The sequence below is a fragment of the Hylaeus anthracinus genome, unplaced genomic scaffold (genome assembly GCF_026225885.1).
Source record: "Hylaeus anthracinus isolate JK02 unplaced genomic scaffold, UHH_iyHylAnth1.0_haploid 11989, whole genome shotgun sequence".
NCBI lineage: Eukaryota > Metazoa > Arthropoda > Insecta > Hymenoptera > Colletidae > Hylaeus > Hylaeus anthracinus.
In genome coordinates, this window is record NW_026534337.1 from 3933326 (window position 1) to 3948975 (window position 15650).

The window sequence follows — 15650 nt, forward strand, 5'->3', positions numbered from 1 at the left end:
TGTAAAAGAAACGACATTACTTTCCAGTCTACCTGATATAAGAATAATTGTGGTGCTACAGTTATGCTCAGCACTGTATTACGTAAACGTCTTAATAGAAGTTTTCTTCGAAATCCTAGCAAAGAAGACGACAGGGTCCAGAATTCTCTTCGCGAATACACTTACATGTCTCCTTTACAATAAGAAAGCCGGGCTGGATGGTTTTCTACGTCGCTTTGATCGAGAGCCAGGCAAAAAGAGGAGCCAACCTGACCAAAGTGCCGTCTCTCGCAGGGGAGAAAAGCGTCGTCGTGACGGAGTCTGCGTGCTGCGACGACGATACTCAGGGAAACGCCGAAGACCGGAGAAGAGGATGGAGCCGAGTACTGGTGGGGGTAGATCAGAGGGAGAGGATGGTGGAAGCGAAATCTGGCCTCAGTCGTGCGCGACGCGCCATATGCGGTGGACCATTTGTCAAGGCGCTCACAAAGGCCAATAATCTCGCGTGACACGTGTGATTCCCCGATAAAAAGTGTCACGTGCTGGCTGCTACGCACCCCTCCTCCGATTCTAACGGGACGTGCCCCCACCCCAACCCCTCGAAAACTTGACGGAAAAACTTTTTTCCCTCGCGGCCGACCGACAATTTCGCTCCAGTGGCGATCGGCGAACAGACCCACCGTGTTTTTCCTCGCGATCGACTCGTTCGGAGCAAACTAATCTTTTCGACGGTCGGAGTGAAGCGCGGAGGGACGAGAAAGACGAACGTTCGCCGAGGGTGACAAAAGGTGAAATACTTTACGAAACGTGGGTCGGACCGACGTACTTTTTCGAGAAGGCTCTCCGCCGATCGAACTTCCTAGGGGAAAGTTTGGACCGTGATTCTGGACGCGACGTGGCTGGCAAATTTAAAAGCTCGGAAGCCGTAGACGAGATCGACGCCAGCGATAGGGAAATTCTCATCTAGGTGAAAAGTTTCGAATAACGAGGAGAAGATAAACGATAACTGGGACGATTGTTTTGGCTGCTGGCGCTAAAAGCTCGAGCTACTCTCAGTCCCCCCGAAGATGAAGATAGAAAAATAAACAACTCTCGACCCTACAGTCTGAGACACGCGATTAAATTATGTTTCCCATCGAACGAACGAGATATCTGGAAAATAATTGGACGGTATAAATCATTGGACGGAGTTTTTGTCGTCTGTTATTGGGATAACAGTTCCGATTGAAAGGAAGGTAGTTGGCGCGCCGAGACCGCGTGGAACGAAGGAAGGGAACTTTTTTCATGTTCGAAGACGCGCGCAAACGGAGATCTATGGTGGCAATCGACGGGCCAAAGTGAAACGAAGATTTACGTCGATTATAATTAAATCTCGCTGGCGATGGAGTCGACGGGGTCGAAAGGAACGAAGGAGCTGGCCGACGTTTAAAGTAAATCGCTGTTACGGAACCACTCGGGCGGCGATTGTTCGCGCACGCTGGCCGTCTGACGCGATCTCGACGGACAATCGACGAGAATCTCGTTAAGAAGGGCGCCAGGGACCAGAGGAGAAATTTATGGTGCACCATAGGAAACGGTAAGCCGCAAACCACTGAATACAGACGCTAATTTTATGCCCGAGAAAGTTTTATCGCTTGCTCCTGGTCGCGGAGGCGCGAAATTTATTCAAATTGAGTCGTCGAATTTTTCTATTTGGCCCGCGACAGGTGACGCCAATGCAATTTGAATGCTAAAGAGACACGATCATTGATGCACTTAACGATCGAGCGTTAAGAAGCACGTGCCCCCGGTTGTCCCGCGGATCGAATCGGAACAGCGGACTTCGGTCCAGCAAGTAGATTATGTGGAATCAAGGTCGGCGGTTCATTGTTATTGGCCGCGAGTTCTAAATTTAGTGAGCCAATTCGTCTGTTGTTGTGCATGCGATTTATTTTATTTTATATTTTCTCGACGAGAGTGCAACAAACGTATTAGGGACAAGTTCAGAAGTCTTTGAGTTCCTTTAAAGATTTATATGGTTGCAATTTTGATTGTATATGAGGGGTTCTTCAAAAGGGACCTGAGGTTTATTTTTTTCAATTAAACGTTAGTGATGCGAGATATATCCAATTTTATCTTAAAGTAAAATAGGTATTGTAAGAGATACTTTTAATTAATATCTCTTTTGATGGATGATTTGTCAGGATTTTTGATAAACGTGAACAATACAATCATGACACATAAAGGGAGTTTCATAATTTAAATTCAATAATACTTTCAACACTTTATTCTTAATACTTAATTTACCTAAATCTCATGTTATTTAATTTCACAGAAAAATAGAATGTGTAATTATACGTCTTTATCGTGGAACGTAACTAATTGCAATCAATGGAGACATTCGTCAATTCCTAAAAACACCCGAAAAATGCTCCCACATTATACATTATACACACGACTGCACACGCATTAAACATACCTTACAGTATGGATGATTACTAGACTGCGGATTTTTATGCAAATGTATGTATTTATATGCACAGATAACGAACAAAAACGTAAAGTACATTTTGTTTTCTAAATATTTTATATATTTTATATTTTACATATTTATGCATTTGTACACATCATTGTAAATTTATATATTTATATATATTTACATTTGTCATGAATGCATAAGTAAGTATCCCCAGTCTAATAATTACCAATAAATAATAAAAAATTATTTTTAACCCTTTAAGGCACACGATTTAAAATAAAAAAACTCAAGTCTGCATAAAATTCAAATCCCTATTATTTAGCTTCGAAATTCGTGTGAAACGTCAAATGACATTTGTTTTAATATAAAATAATTTACTTTCTTATAATACATACTTAAGAAAGAAGAAACAATATTTATCATTATAAAAAATAAAAATTCAACGCATCGCACAATTCACCGACTCAAGATTTATGTTTTTATCAATGAGTGGTAGGAGCATAAGAATTATCAGAAAGAAAATAAGAATAATTCGTAAATTGCTTATCATTGGACTAAGAATAGCAGGCAAAGTTATCCGGTGAGAGAGATAAGACAGCTGAATTCTAAATAGACCAGGTCACCTGCATAATTCATAATTATCTGTGGAAAGCCACCTGCAAAAGAAAGTATTTAGTTAGTAATGAGCTCTTTGCAGATTAAAAAAGAAATAAAATGGACAATGAGAACGTATTATTTTTTGTTAGTAAATATTAACTTGTGGATTCTTCGAGGATATAAGGAGTTTATCGGTTTTAATACATGTATAATTTATAACATTCCGACTGTCGAATTTGAATTAGTTTCAAACCTTTACTTTTAAAATACTACAAATAAATCAGAGGTAATTAATTTCAATTTTTGTGAAATATCGTTGCACTACCATGCGCATGAAAATAAAGCTTAATATTTAGTCATTCATTCTTTAAACACAACACAAGTACATTTCATTTTAAATATAATTCTCTTCAAAGTTATATATTAAATCTTGTAACGTAGAAAACACCACTAAAATTATGACTAAGTATTTATAACAGAATTTTTGAAAATTATTAGATTCTGTTTTCACTATCAGCTTGAACTTTTGTTCATTTTATATAAAATAATTTGTTCTTATGTTAACAAAATGATTTAAGTAAACTTTAACATTCCCGTCGCTAATAACCTGAGAGTTGATGCGATGTTACTTTAGATTAAAAAAAAAAAGATTCGTCCCTGAAGATATTATACCAGCAATCGATTATTGAAAAACGAATTGAGGTTCGAGCACACTATTGGACTGTATATTAAAAAGTTATACCTGCATATGTAACACGTTCCGTCTGCATATTTTGAGGTATTTCCTGAATCTGGCCAACAGTGAAGCAACCTTTTTCAAAAATGGTAATCACTGAATCTGAATTCCATTCGGGGATATTCCTCCCAACCCTCGGTATGCGCGCATCGATTTATCCTTTTAAACCCTTCGTGGCTGCACCTAGATGAACATTATTTTTCCTTTCCAACAACCATCATTCTTTTTTGTTACCAATATAGTGAAACTGTAGGCGAATAAGAATTTTGTATAAATGAAATCTAAATTGATTTTACTCTTGTTTTTTCATTGTATTAATATAATCCACGAAAAAGAATATACAGTTGATATTCCAATAACAATATAACAAGTATTTTTGTAATCAAAACTAAGTATCATAGTGAAAGAGTACAGACTTGTGATCGTTAATAACGAAATAAAATTGAAATTGATGCTTGTAAGTTGACAAATTAAATTAACATCAGAAATATTTAGTATAAGCATTATTATTGCAAGTTCTAATTCTTTCATTTTATTTGATTGTTATTTTTACACATTCTAGCGAGCCTGAATTACCTTGGTGATTTTGAAATATAAATGCCGTGTTGCTAAATTTTTTGCATAAATTATTTCTTTAAATATTCTTTGATATTTACAGTATGTGTTAAATATTTTAGGTGTCGTCTATGTGCAAATTGATGTTCTAATTATTGATTGTGTAATTTATTTTTATTCGTGTCTGTTCGATTTTAGATTACAAGCTAAATAAAAAATAAAATCTATCGATTTGTCTGCAGATGACATAATTTCACAAAGCCATAATGTCAAAAGTAACGATATGTTTATATAAAGCCTTTCGATTTACAGAACATTCCCAAAATACCCGTTCAGGCTGGATCGAAATTTTCGCTTTGTTTCTCTCGCATATGTAAACTAACTTACTTTACCATACAACTAAAATAAAGTAAATTGTATTACTTTTCTTCCACACTTACAATTGAGTTCACATGACTGACGGTTTTCCTCATATACGTTACCAGTTTTAAAAGTGCCAATAACTATATACCATCCAATGAGTGTATCACCTTCCTTATTATTCCTCAAATAATATTATCCTAGATAAACCAGTCAAACAAGTACCAAATAAAATAAATATTTGAACCAGAAAAGATTGAAAATCTTGAATTAATTTCAAGAAAATCAGTACAGGTGATAATATTTTCTTTTTCATGATATATAAAATATACTCTTCGTGGCAATGATGTTGAGGAGGTCTACGAATCCCCGTCTAAATGTTGTATAAAAACATGGGGTGAATGTCAACCAAGTGTTTTTTAGGGTACTAAGTACTTGATTCAAAGTAGAATCTGTTTCGAAAATTAATTTCAAGGGAATTAGTACGAGCTCTGATTTTTCCTTTCCATTCACCAAGGCTACTTTATAGAAGCATGACGTTATCGCACGAATTCTGGCATTAACCGTCTGCAATGGAACGCGGGCTTACTTAGCCGTCCCAACAACCCGCAACCACAATGCATAAAGAAACATACAAAGTGCGTTCCGAGAAACTCGCACACCTGTTGGCACAAATGCCAGGAAAGACGCGATTCTTCATCCCAGGCAGTGATCCCCTCGTGCAACCGTCTCGATACCTTTGTACACAACCAGGGCTGTTTAAATGCGACCAAAAAGGAAGAAAGTAATGTCCCTATCTGTATCCTAGTGATGGGATCATATACAATATGCATATACTCATAAAACTAAATCAAATGCAATCCATAATGTTCACTTCATGGGATTTGATTATTAATCGAGAAACATGATATTCAATCGTATGTACTTTGTAGAGTATTTGGATTATACAAGCTGATTTCGGACCATGAAAGAAGTATTTGTAGGATTCGAATATGTACTTGTAGGTACTTTAATACTTGAAAATATTGAGTCTCCGATGTGTAGTAATCAAATAATGAAAGACTGCGATCTATCAATTTCACAGGTTAGAAAGAAATATATATTTTTCATACATGAAATATGGCAATAGTACCAGAAGAATATCAATATTTGTAAAAATCTGAAAGAATATTTTATTCTTTTGTTCAACATTTTCATCATCTGATCATTTTTTTTTATTTTTTTTTTTTTTTTTTTTTTTTTTTTTTTTACATCCACCTCAATTGTATCTACAACATACAGTGGGTGTAGAATGTATTCGTACACCGATCAATTTCCCAAAAACTTTTGTGTGAAATTGTAGTTTCTTCACTTCTTTTTTTATAATCAATGATACTTTACATATTCTCGGAAGTCTCTAAGATAGATATAGTCCAAACAACATTTACTAGTCAATATAATTTGTGATGTTAACAAGAAATCCGAAAAGTGGGTAAAAGTATAGAAGCAATAAGTATTTGTACTTATTTGTAGTTTATAAGTTACTTGCGAAATTTTGATATACATTTCCTTAAAATGTGAAAGCTTTGAAATCATGGTAATATACCTTGTAACAAAAAAGATATCATTTTAAGTGCGCCTTCAATTCCATTTTTAACCAAAGTTCAAATAAGTGACAATTCTAAAACGACCGTAATAATTTAATCGTTCACTATGCCGTCTAGGTTCGAGTATACCTGAAATTATCCCTTCTAATTTTTCAAATATTCGCAAGAAATTCAAAATTGAAATTCGAACGGACGAATTCGAAGCTACTTACAAGATATTTGATCACATCGCAACTGTTTCCCCTCCGAAATAACGTTGACGTATAAATTTGTCGAAAAGGAGAGAAAAGAGAAGAGGAGTCGCGATAGGAGACGTCCTATCTCCGCTACTTGCCAATAGAAGTGGTATCGCACTGCTTGCCCACATTCTCGCAATTCATCGATCACACGGATTTACCAAGCGTACGGTATTTCACATCGTACGTGTTTTATATTTAGCACGGCCCATTGGTCGCAGGCGTTATCACCCCGTGGCGCATCAAGGCAGAGAATAATTAATTCGAGCCGCGCCGATTCACAGATTACAGCCGCGAACGTTAATATTTCGAGGAACGAATTGAATTCCAATATCCACGGACTCGATTGTGTCTCATTAAACGCACCGCCGAGGCAATTACGCGTGACTAACATATTTGTAACGCTCGATGAATGGGCAGGAACCCGCGAGCCGTGGCTACGACCCCGTTCCGAGGGTAAACATCGTTTCGCATATGCGCGCCGCGCCGTTTAAACGTTCATACGTTATCGTGGCCAGCAGTGAACTCATCGTCCTAAAGTAGGACGAAATCCTTAGAACATGGCCAAATATACTGGGACTATTTCAACCCTGTACACTCGAACTTTTTCTCGGCTAAAGCCCCCACCGACATTTTTGCCAAGCTAATTGTTCTTCGGAATCGTGTCAGCTACCTCCCATTTCCGGTTCTTACAGGAGTTCTGGGACATCCTGTATATTGAATATGTCCAATTGGTATTTTTTAACACGTTCATGCCGGCGCGTGTACTACCGTACCGGTGGCTCGCTACTTATATGTCCCATCAGGCGTAAACGTGTTAAGCAAAGTACACTGATTGTAATTAAACGTACTTGAAACTATCCAGGACGCCACGTTGACAGACATATTTTATTATTAAAAACAAAATCCTGAAGTCTTTTTTAGGAAACCTTTGGCTTCATACTCTTTCCAAGTAACACCTGCTCATATATTTTGCTCTAAATCTCTGTATATACACCATATTTTGGTTTGGTTTCGCATGCAATTTCAATTATAAAACTTCAACAAAACACGCATTATATTTATTCTACATAACCACTAACAAAATTTGCCAGATGTTTTGATCTTTAGTGCAGTGATATGCAAGAGAGTGAAGAGTAGTTCGAGTGCAATAGACGAAATATTTATAACCTATAAAGACCATGTAAAATTATAGACAAATTTGTAATGGAGGAAAGGGATAGTTTTATATCTGGAGCAAAATTTGTCACAAAGTATAGTTAAGGCTTACCCTAATATACAATTATACATACTATAATGGACCTAGAGAAGCACGAAAAGAGAGGATTATGAAAAATTGTGAGATTAAATAAATTTAAAAATCTCATTCCTAAAAGTAATAAAAGTGGATTAATAATGTTCTTCTGATTGTTCAACATTTTTCAAAAAATAAGGGAGTTACTCTATGTATGTAATTGACGTTTACCTAACAGATTTTGTTATGTCAGTGATGAACTCCAGTTTTTTATTTCATCATTGATTTCGAGTCATTGATTTCAAGATTTTCATCGCAACATATATACGTATTCCATATATTTTAGTAAGTAGATATATTATAGTAGAGTAGTCATTTTGTGGTAATAATCTCTTTGTCTGCAAAATAGAATCGAAACCTTAGAAATTATTTAAACAAAATTGGCATCAGTACATACCTCCTCCAAGACTAAATGAAGTAACATTTTATTATCAATTACTCGACTAAATATTGCAACGAAAAAAAAAAGAGAAAATACAATTATATCATATTTGTCCTCATTTTGAAAAACTTTTTTCTCTAATAAACTTGAATGTATAAACTGCACGTATGGACACTGATCGATATTTTGAAAAAAATTAACATTATTATAGCTTCCACAACCTCAAGTATACAACGATACCTCAAGTAATACGATAAATCATCTTCTATGTTTACTTTGAATCTTGCAATATTCTTAAAGACTCGAATCTAGTGTCAAAATATTGGAAATTGCTTAAATAGGATTCATACATGTTTTCCTTCTAAGACTAAACAAAGTCACGTTTGATAATCAAATATTTTAATAAATATTATGGAACAAAACAGTTAGAGAAATACTATCATATTAGTAATATTACCGCCATAAATGGAATCAGAAATTGAAATTTGACCTCGTTTCCGGAAAATCGTTCCACGTTGCATAGGTCGTTGTCGGTCCCGTCTGCCAGAATCGATAAATCGTGTTTTTCGTCTCGTTTCGAACCCCGAACGGGCTCAATGGCCTAGAAAATGCCGGGTGTCAGTCTTTTCGTTCGCCGCCTAACGATCTATCGGTCTCTTTTAAGCGAGGTTAACGATCTGGCGGTGGCCCCGGACGTCGCTTCGGACAGCAGCAGGGAAACTCATAACGCCACGAGTGACACGTCGTGCGATGAAATTGTAAATGGTCCCGTGGGACGAACCGCGAGACTCGAGACTTTAAGTACTGGGCGATATATAGTTGCCAAGGGAAAGTTGTTCGTGGCCGTGAAGCACCAGCACTCAACGGGGGTAAAAATACACCCTTCGCGACAACTATGTTGCAGAGAACTACGAATCACTGCCTAGATGTGTGAAAACTGCACCGAGTGGACCAGAAGTCTGGCTGGACTTTGACGACAGGGGTAGATTTCAACTAATTTTTTTTTTTTTTTATAGTACCAAGCACTTGTTTCAAAGGAAAATACGATTTGAGAATTAATTTCAAGGCAATTAGTGCAAGTACTGGCTTTTCGTTTTACGTGATAAATAAGATACACCCATCGTGGCAACTATGTTGAACATCCACTTAGTTGTGTAAAAACTGTACAGAGTAACTCAGAAGTCTGCGTAGACTTCGCCAGCGTAAGGTGAATTACAATTCATTTTTTTTTTTTAAGGATACTACGCAGTTGACTACCTTCTAAGTAAAATCGTTTTACTTTTAATACAAGTAAACAAACATGAAATATATCAATAAATAGAATTTTAACATAACCAGTAATATAAATATAAACTTTTAATGTAATATTTTAATATTCATATTTTTAATATTAATTACTGTATTTTAAACTTCGATTAACTATGTTTTTCTAGAAAAAAAATAATTGTAATATTGTAGTTGTCCTTTCAAATGTTAATTTTTTTTATGTTGTTATTTCAAAACAGGTTAGATCGGTTTTATATCAATTAGTAAAAAGTAACTGCTTTTTTGTTTCACTACATCAAAGAAGAGTACTATGGTACACAGAACCATACAGAGTGCCACAAAATTTCATACATACATATTTCATTAAAATGGAGTGAGTCTTGTACAAGTTTATTAATGGTAAATTTAGTTATATATTTTTATTCAAAATACAAGTATTGACATTAGATTATGTACAACATATGCAGCCTGTCCCCAAAGCGTGTGTTTTTGTAGAATATAATGAATTTTAAACAAATTTCTTAATGACATGTTTATACGGTGGAACATTAATTATCGGAAGTATTAGAGAGACCAAACCTTTCTGATAAACAAATTTTCCTTTAATCGATCGATGGCAGCAAAAATAATTTGCGCTGAAATAACTTGTGTCATCAAACACGATTACAATCTCCTACTAACATATATGTATACATACTATATGTGTAAAGAAAAATTGATTTCTTCTCAAACTCAAACATTTTAAGAATATACATCCCTTTCTATAATTAGATTTTCCGATAATAAGTTTTCCTGAGATTAACATTTTAGTTATAATTACTGCAAGCAAATTTTCCTTAGTTCCAAATATTATTTAGTGAATCCTTTGATACTGAAGTTTTAAAGAAAAATTTGCACAAGATGGCAATGATCACAAACTTTCCTTTAAATATCGATTCTTTATCTAAATTTGTATAAACATCCGCAGTCTAGTTATAATTTGCTGGAAAAACATAGTATTCGACTTCAAACAACTATAAAATCCAAATTTCCAAATTTCAAAAAATTCCTTAACAAAAAAATTCCATCAAAATTCAAAATGTTATTCCAAAAAGAGCCGGGTTCATGTAGAATTACAATTTTATAAGCAATGGCTCAATAACTTGATTATGCAGTTACTGGAGCAAAGTACATAATATAAATAACTTAATTAATAATCAAGGTAACGTGCTCATAATTAGTATATTTAGAATTTTGATGTATAGGGAGTAATTTATCGATGAGACGCTTTATTGATGAAATATTTCGATATTTCCTTAATAGAACTGTCTCAGTTCATGACTATTTGGCGCAACATGTCAAAAGCTGCGACCAACTAATTAGCCGATCAAACAGCTTATTAATTAGCGACCATACGTCCAATATGATGACTGAGTAGTTATTAGCAGACGTTCGTGTTACTAATACCCTCGGGTGACACGAAATTCAACGTATTGCGTGTTCTGCATCGATTTTCCACCGATTGATGTACGCTAAAGCAGATTACCAGATTCCTTGTCAAAGTGTATTAGTTAGATCGATTGAAATTACTATTTAATACTTTTATCGATGGAAATTAACTGCAGGCAAATTGGGTGGTGTTATCCTATTTGACGTGGTTGAATAAATTTAAATATCTTCTATGTTATATATTAATGTGTTTAATATTCGAATCATAATTTGTAACATAGTATGGGGACATAGTATTGTGACAGAATTGGGCTTTGATAACAGAAATTTAAATGCACCTGCATTTTTTGTACTATCCCATTTGTCGTGGTTGAAATGAATTTAAATATTTTTCATTTCATGAATTAACGTGTTAAATATTCGATTTATAATTTGTAAAATGGTATAGGTAGAACTATTAAACGAAATTGAAACATAATTATATAAATCAAAGTTAGTTTTCTATAACAGCAATTTAACTGCACTTTTTTAGCACTCTTGTTTCATTTCTTGATATTATCTATGGGCTTTATTTTGTTTTCTTATCATGTTTGCTTCATTAACAAATTGACCATTAAACACATAGAATAATCGAATAAATAGATAAATAATAATTCAAGATTTTCACTGAAACTGTGAATTCGCTTTTACCATTTATTGCCTCGCCACAAAATATTAATTTAAATGAAAGTACTAATGTATTTTGAAATACATTAGAATCTCGATTATCTGAATTAATCGGGAGACCTAAACGTTTGAATAAGGAAATTGTCACACAGGTATTGAACAAAATATAAATATTGATAATAAAAATCACAAGTATTAAAATTAAATATAATTTGGTAAGTTTTAAGGATGCCAAATGTTTTCAGCTGAATGAATTACTTTGCACAATTCTCTTTACTTTCGTTTTCTGTATCTCATTGCAAATTTTTACTACTCATTTAAATGTTTCACATCATTTAAATGTTTGTTAGTTATATTTATGACAGAGATGAGTATGATCGAAATTAAAAATCAATTAACCATACGAAGTTCTGCTTCATAAATTTACAATTCAAGTCGCATTACGTAGGGGACGTGTGCAATATTCCACAACCGCTACAGAGGGCCTAAAATATTTAACTTACAATTAGAAGTCCAAATTACCTGCTATTAGGCGGACAGAGCGTAGCACATTTACGTATTAATGCTAATTCTACGCAGCGAAAAAATGGAGTCGACTCCCCTGTGTCTAACATTCACGATGTACGTATGAAAAAAATCAAAATTACTTGCAGTGATATAATGAAAAAAAATTCTTTAGATGTACAAGTATAAATTGCATTTAAACTTACACTATTGAACTGTATCGTGTACAGTAGCTATCTATGAAATACGAAAATGGAACCAAAAATCTGAAATTGATATAGGTGGGAAATTTAATACTTTCATATTTTTTGTGTGCTATAACAGTAAGTAAATAAAATAAAATTACATATGCATAGAATATTGTTGTTAGTACAAATCGTACAAATCAATGGCATTGTAAAAGTTAATAAGTTTACGATTTTTCTTTGTCTAAGGATTGTTATAAACCAGAAAATGTAGTCGCATCAGGTTTTGTAAACCATGTTTCACTTACATAGAAAGTGAAATCAAAATGATAGTGGTGCGTAACGTATTATACAAAGAAAAGTGTTTTTAAATTATCTGTTGATGTTGAGAGATATTTAAATAGAAATGTAAATGGTTTAAATGCTAGAAGAGTATTGATAAAAAATGAATCGTATAGTAAGATTGCTTGGAGAAAGCCGTATGTGAGTTTACAAAATAAAAGAAAAAGAAGCGTGAAATTACTAAACACTATATAAACGAAAATTTGAAAAATATAACTTATTACGAAATACTGTAATTACGACTAAGCATCTTAGATCTTATATTTATTTCTAAAGCTTTATTGTTTTTTAATTTGTATCGAGTTTAATAACTATTTATCTGTTTCTTTTTATGATATTATAACTATTCCAAACTAGATGTTAAACAGTCTTAACTGAACAATTATTTTAACTCGATACTCAATTTACATTTTCATGTACTGTTTTCTTTTCATTAGTCGACTAATAAAAATGTTTTCTTTCGTTCTTGCAAAGAAGCTGTATGCAATATCTTATCTTGTACCATATGTAAAACGTAGAGACTATATATTCGTCTTTGACATAACGTCATTTATCGTATAAATTGACGATTGTCGGTATACGAAGAAAAAACAAAAGATACATTCTGAAATAAATGGCAGGATCTAAATCACGAAAAAAACTTTTTTCGCGTTATTTGGCTTCCATGGAAATGTTACAATATGTTCGTACACGTCGAAAAAGAATGGTGCTGTCGCATTGCTATCCACGATGCACGCAGATACTGTCATTCCTGGACCGAGAAATAAACCAGACATTGTTCAGTTTTATAACAGAACCAAACTTTGTGTTGAACATGATAGATCAAATGTTAGAACGACACAATGAACAGATGGCCTATCACATGCAAGTTTATTTGTAAAATACAAGAATGATGTTTCATTTTAAACAAATAATCAATTGAATTCAAGACTTTTATTTTTTGCTTCTGTTTGTAATCTGAAGTTAACGAGGGCTTTTTCCATGTGGGGTATCTGGCTACTATTTTTAATAAACAATTACATTTGACATGTCTCACTTAAGTGACTGATTTATTTAAATTATACATCGAGATAATTATTCAAATATGTTACTGGGATTTTCGTGATTTTCTTTCTTGCATCTAATGAGATGCATTAATTGCAAAATAAAATATCGTCAATTTTGTAAGTATTTAATTTGACTGAAAGCTTTCTATAAATAATTTGTTATAAAGTCAAAATTTTAATATAACGAAAGTCTAAATTTGAGCTTTCTTCATATGAGTATCTGGCTACTCTGTTCATTAAATAATCGTATGAATATATTTGAGGTTAATTTTTATTTTAAAAAAGTAAGTCAATTCATAATTGTCCAACGAATACGCATCTAAATAATCATTCATAATTCAAATTATTCACAAATTTCATATTCACAAAATGAGACGAAAGTCTTTATTATTTATCTAACGACAGGCTAACTGGCCACTAATTAATCATAGTAAAGCGGAAGTATCAAAGGGATCGACTGTTCTCTAATTACGAAAAGAAAATATTTCATTCAAGCTTCAATCATAAAACAAACATAATCGCAATTAAAATGTTCCGTAAAACGTTGCTAACGAATTACTAAATTTTCAGAAATATAACTGTATTGATATCATTATCAAAACATATTCTCGTAGAAAATAAGTGGGGAAATGTTAAGTATCACTTCTCCCTTCTGTCGTTCCGAGTGCCACTTCCCTTTTCTGTGGTTCTAAGTGCCACTTTATGTTTCTGTGCTTTTAAGTGCCACTGTTGACTCTTCTTCTTCCAATGAACCTATGGCTGTTTGTCCTAGGATCCGTCTATAATATTTTTTGTGAGTTTCCCTTAAAAAACTGTATTATTGGCGTTAGCTTACTACCATTTATTTTTTGTATAGTTTGAAGTGGTAATAATGAAATTTATCTTACATTATAATATAATTTGTTCCTTTACAGAAGACTAATGGACTTTCTGTCCACAGTGTTGCTATATTCTTCGTTTGCTTTAGTGTCAAAGGGTTCTTTTTTTCTGTGCTACTTCTTTTTGTTTTTCATTATTTGTATATGTACTGCGTCGAAAGGGGGATTGTATCTATCTGGTATGACAACATTGCGGAAATTCTTGAAAAATAATGAAATAAATAAGATTAATTAATTTAATTGTAATTGCTAGAACAAAATTGCATAGGAAAATTTGGGAAAATTGGTAAATGTGTATCGTTTACTGTATTTTACGGCGTTCAATTCTTTTTTTTATAGAGTTCTCTTTAGATATATAGAGTGTTAGAAATATTCATTATATCGCTCAAATATTTAACAAATTACCACTTACACGTCTCAGCCAATGTTGGTTTTTAGAATATATTACTACACGGTTTAATTACAAGCTAGCACAAATTGGATACCGATAAATTTACGAATTTTGTAGCTATGAGAATTATGAATGTTATATAAATTCGGGGATAATAAATATTTTTAATATTGTACATATTTGTCTACTAAAATGAATGAAATAAATTCTGTACAAATTCGAGAGTTGTGAGTGTATTCAGAGCAGAATTAATTTTATTATTAAGAAAATAGCATTTCCAAATGCACAAAATTATTTGCGGTTGTATATAAGATTCTTTCAATTTGTAAACAATTTAAATCGTCAATTTTAAAGAACAATTTCGCAATTACTACAAATAATCATAAAATAAAGTGATATGTAACTTAACGTAATATTTCAAATAATGTTATTTGATCACAAATATGAAAATAACTTGTTAATTCAGATAATGTCATTTCAAATATGCCGACGTCCTGCATACATATAATAACACAACTGTTAAGCCAAATGAATCTGTTCCAAAAACTGTAAGACAGGCATAATCGATACTCTTCACTGAGTCGTCAATAAAAAATATGAATGGAGCGACCACACACATCTGATAACAATTTTTTAAAAAACGTCTGCCCCATCGACACTCTCGCGACTTTCACACGGTCTAGGCCTCGCAAACGAGACGATCTGATATAAAATTCGTTCACACGAGCCGGTAAAAAGCAAGCGAAGACACAAGGCCTTGG

At 33.5% G+C, this 15650-nt stretch overlaps 1 protein-coding gene across 1 annotated transcript in view; it reads left to right on the plus strand.

Moving 5' to 3' along the window:
* Positions 1–454: 454 nt before the first annotated feature.
* LOC128888014 (uncharacterized) overlaps positions 455–15650 on the plus strand; it is a 129397-nt gene continuing 114201 nt past the window's right edge. The window contains exon 1 of the mRNA XM_054144595.1: positions 455–1555. The gene's annotated coding sequence lies outside the window, so the exon portion shown is untranslated. The remainder of the gene's footprint in view (positions 1556–15650) is intronic.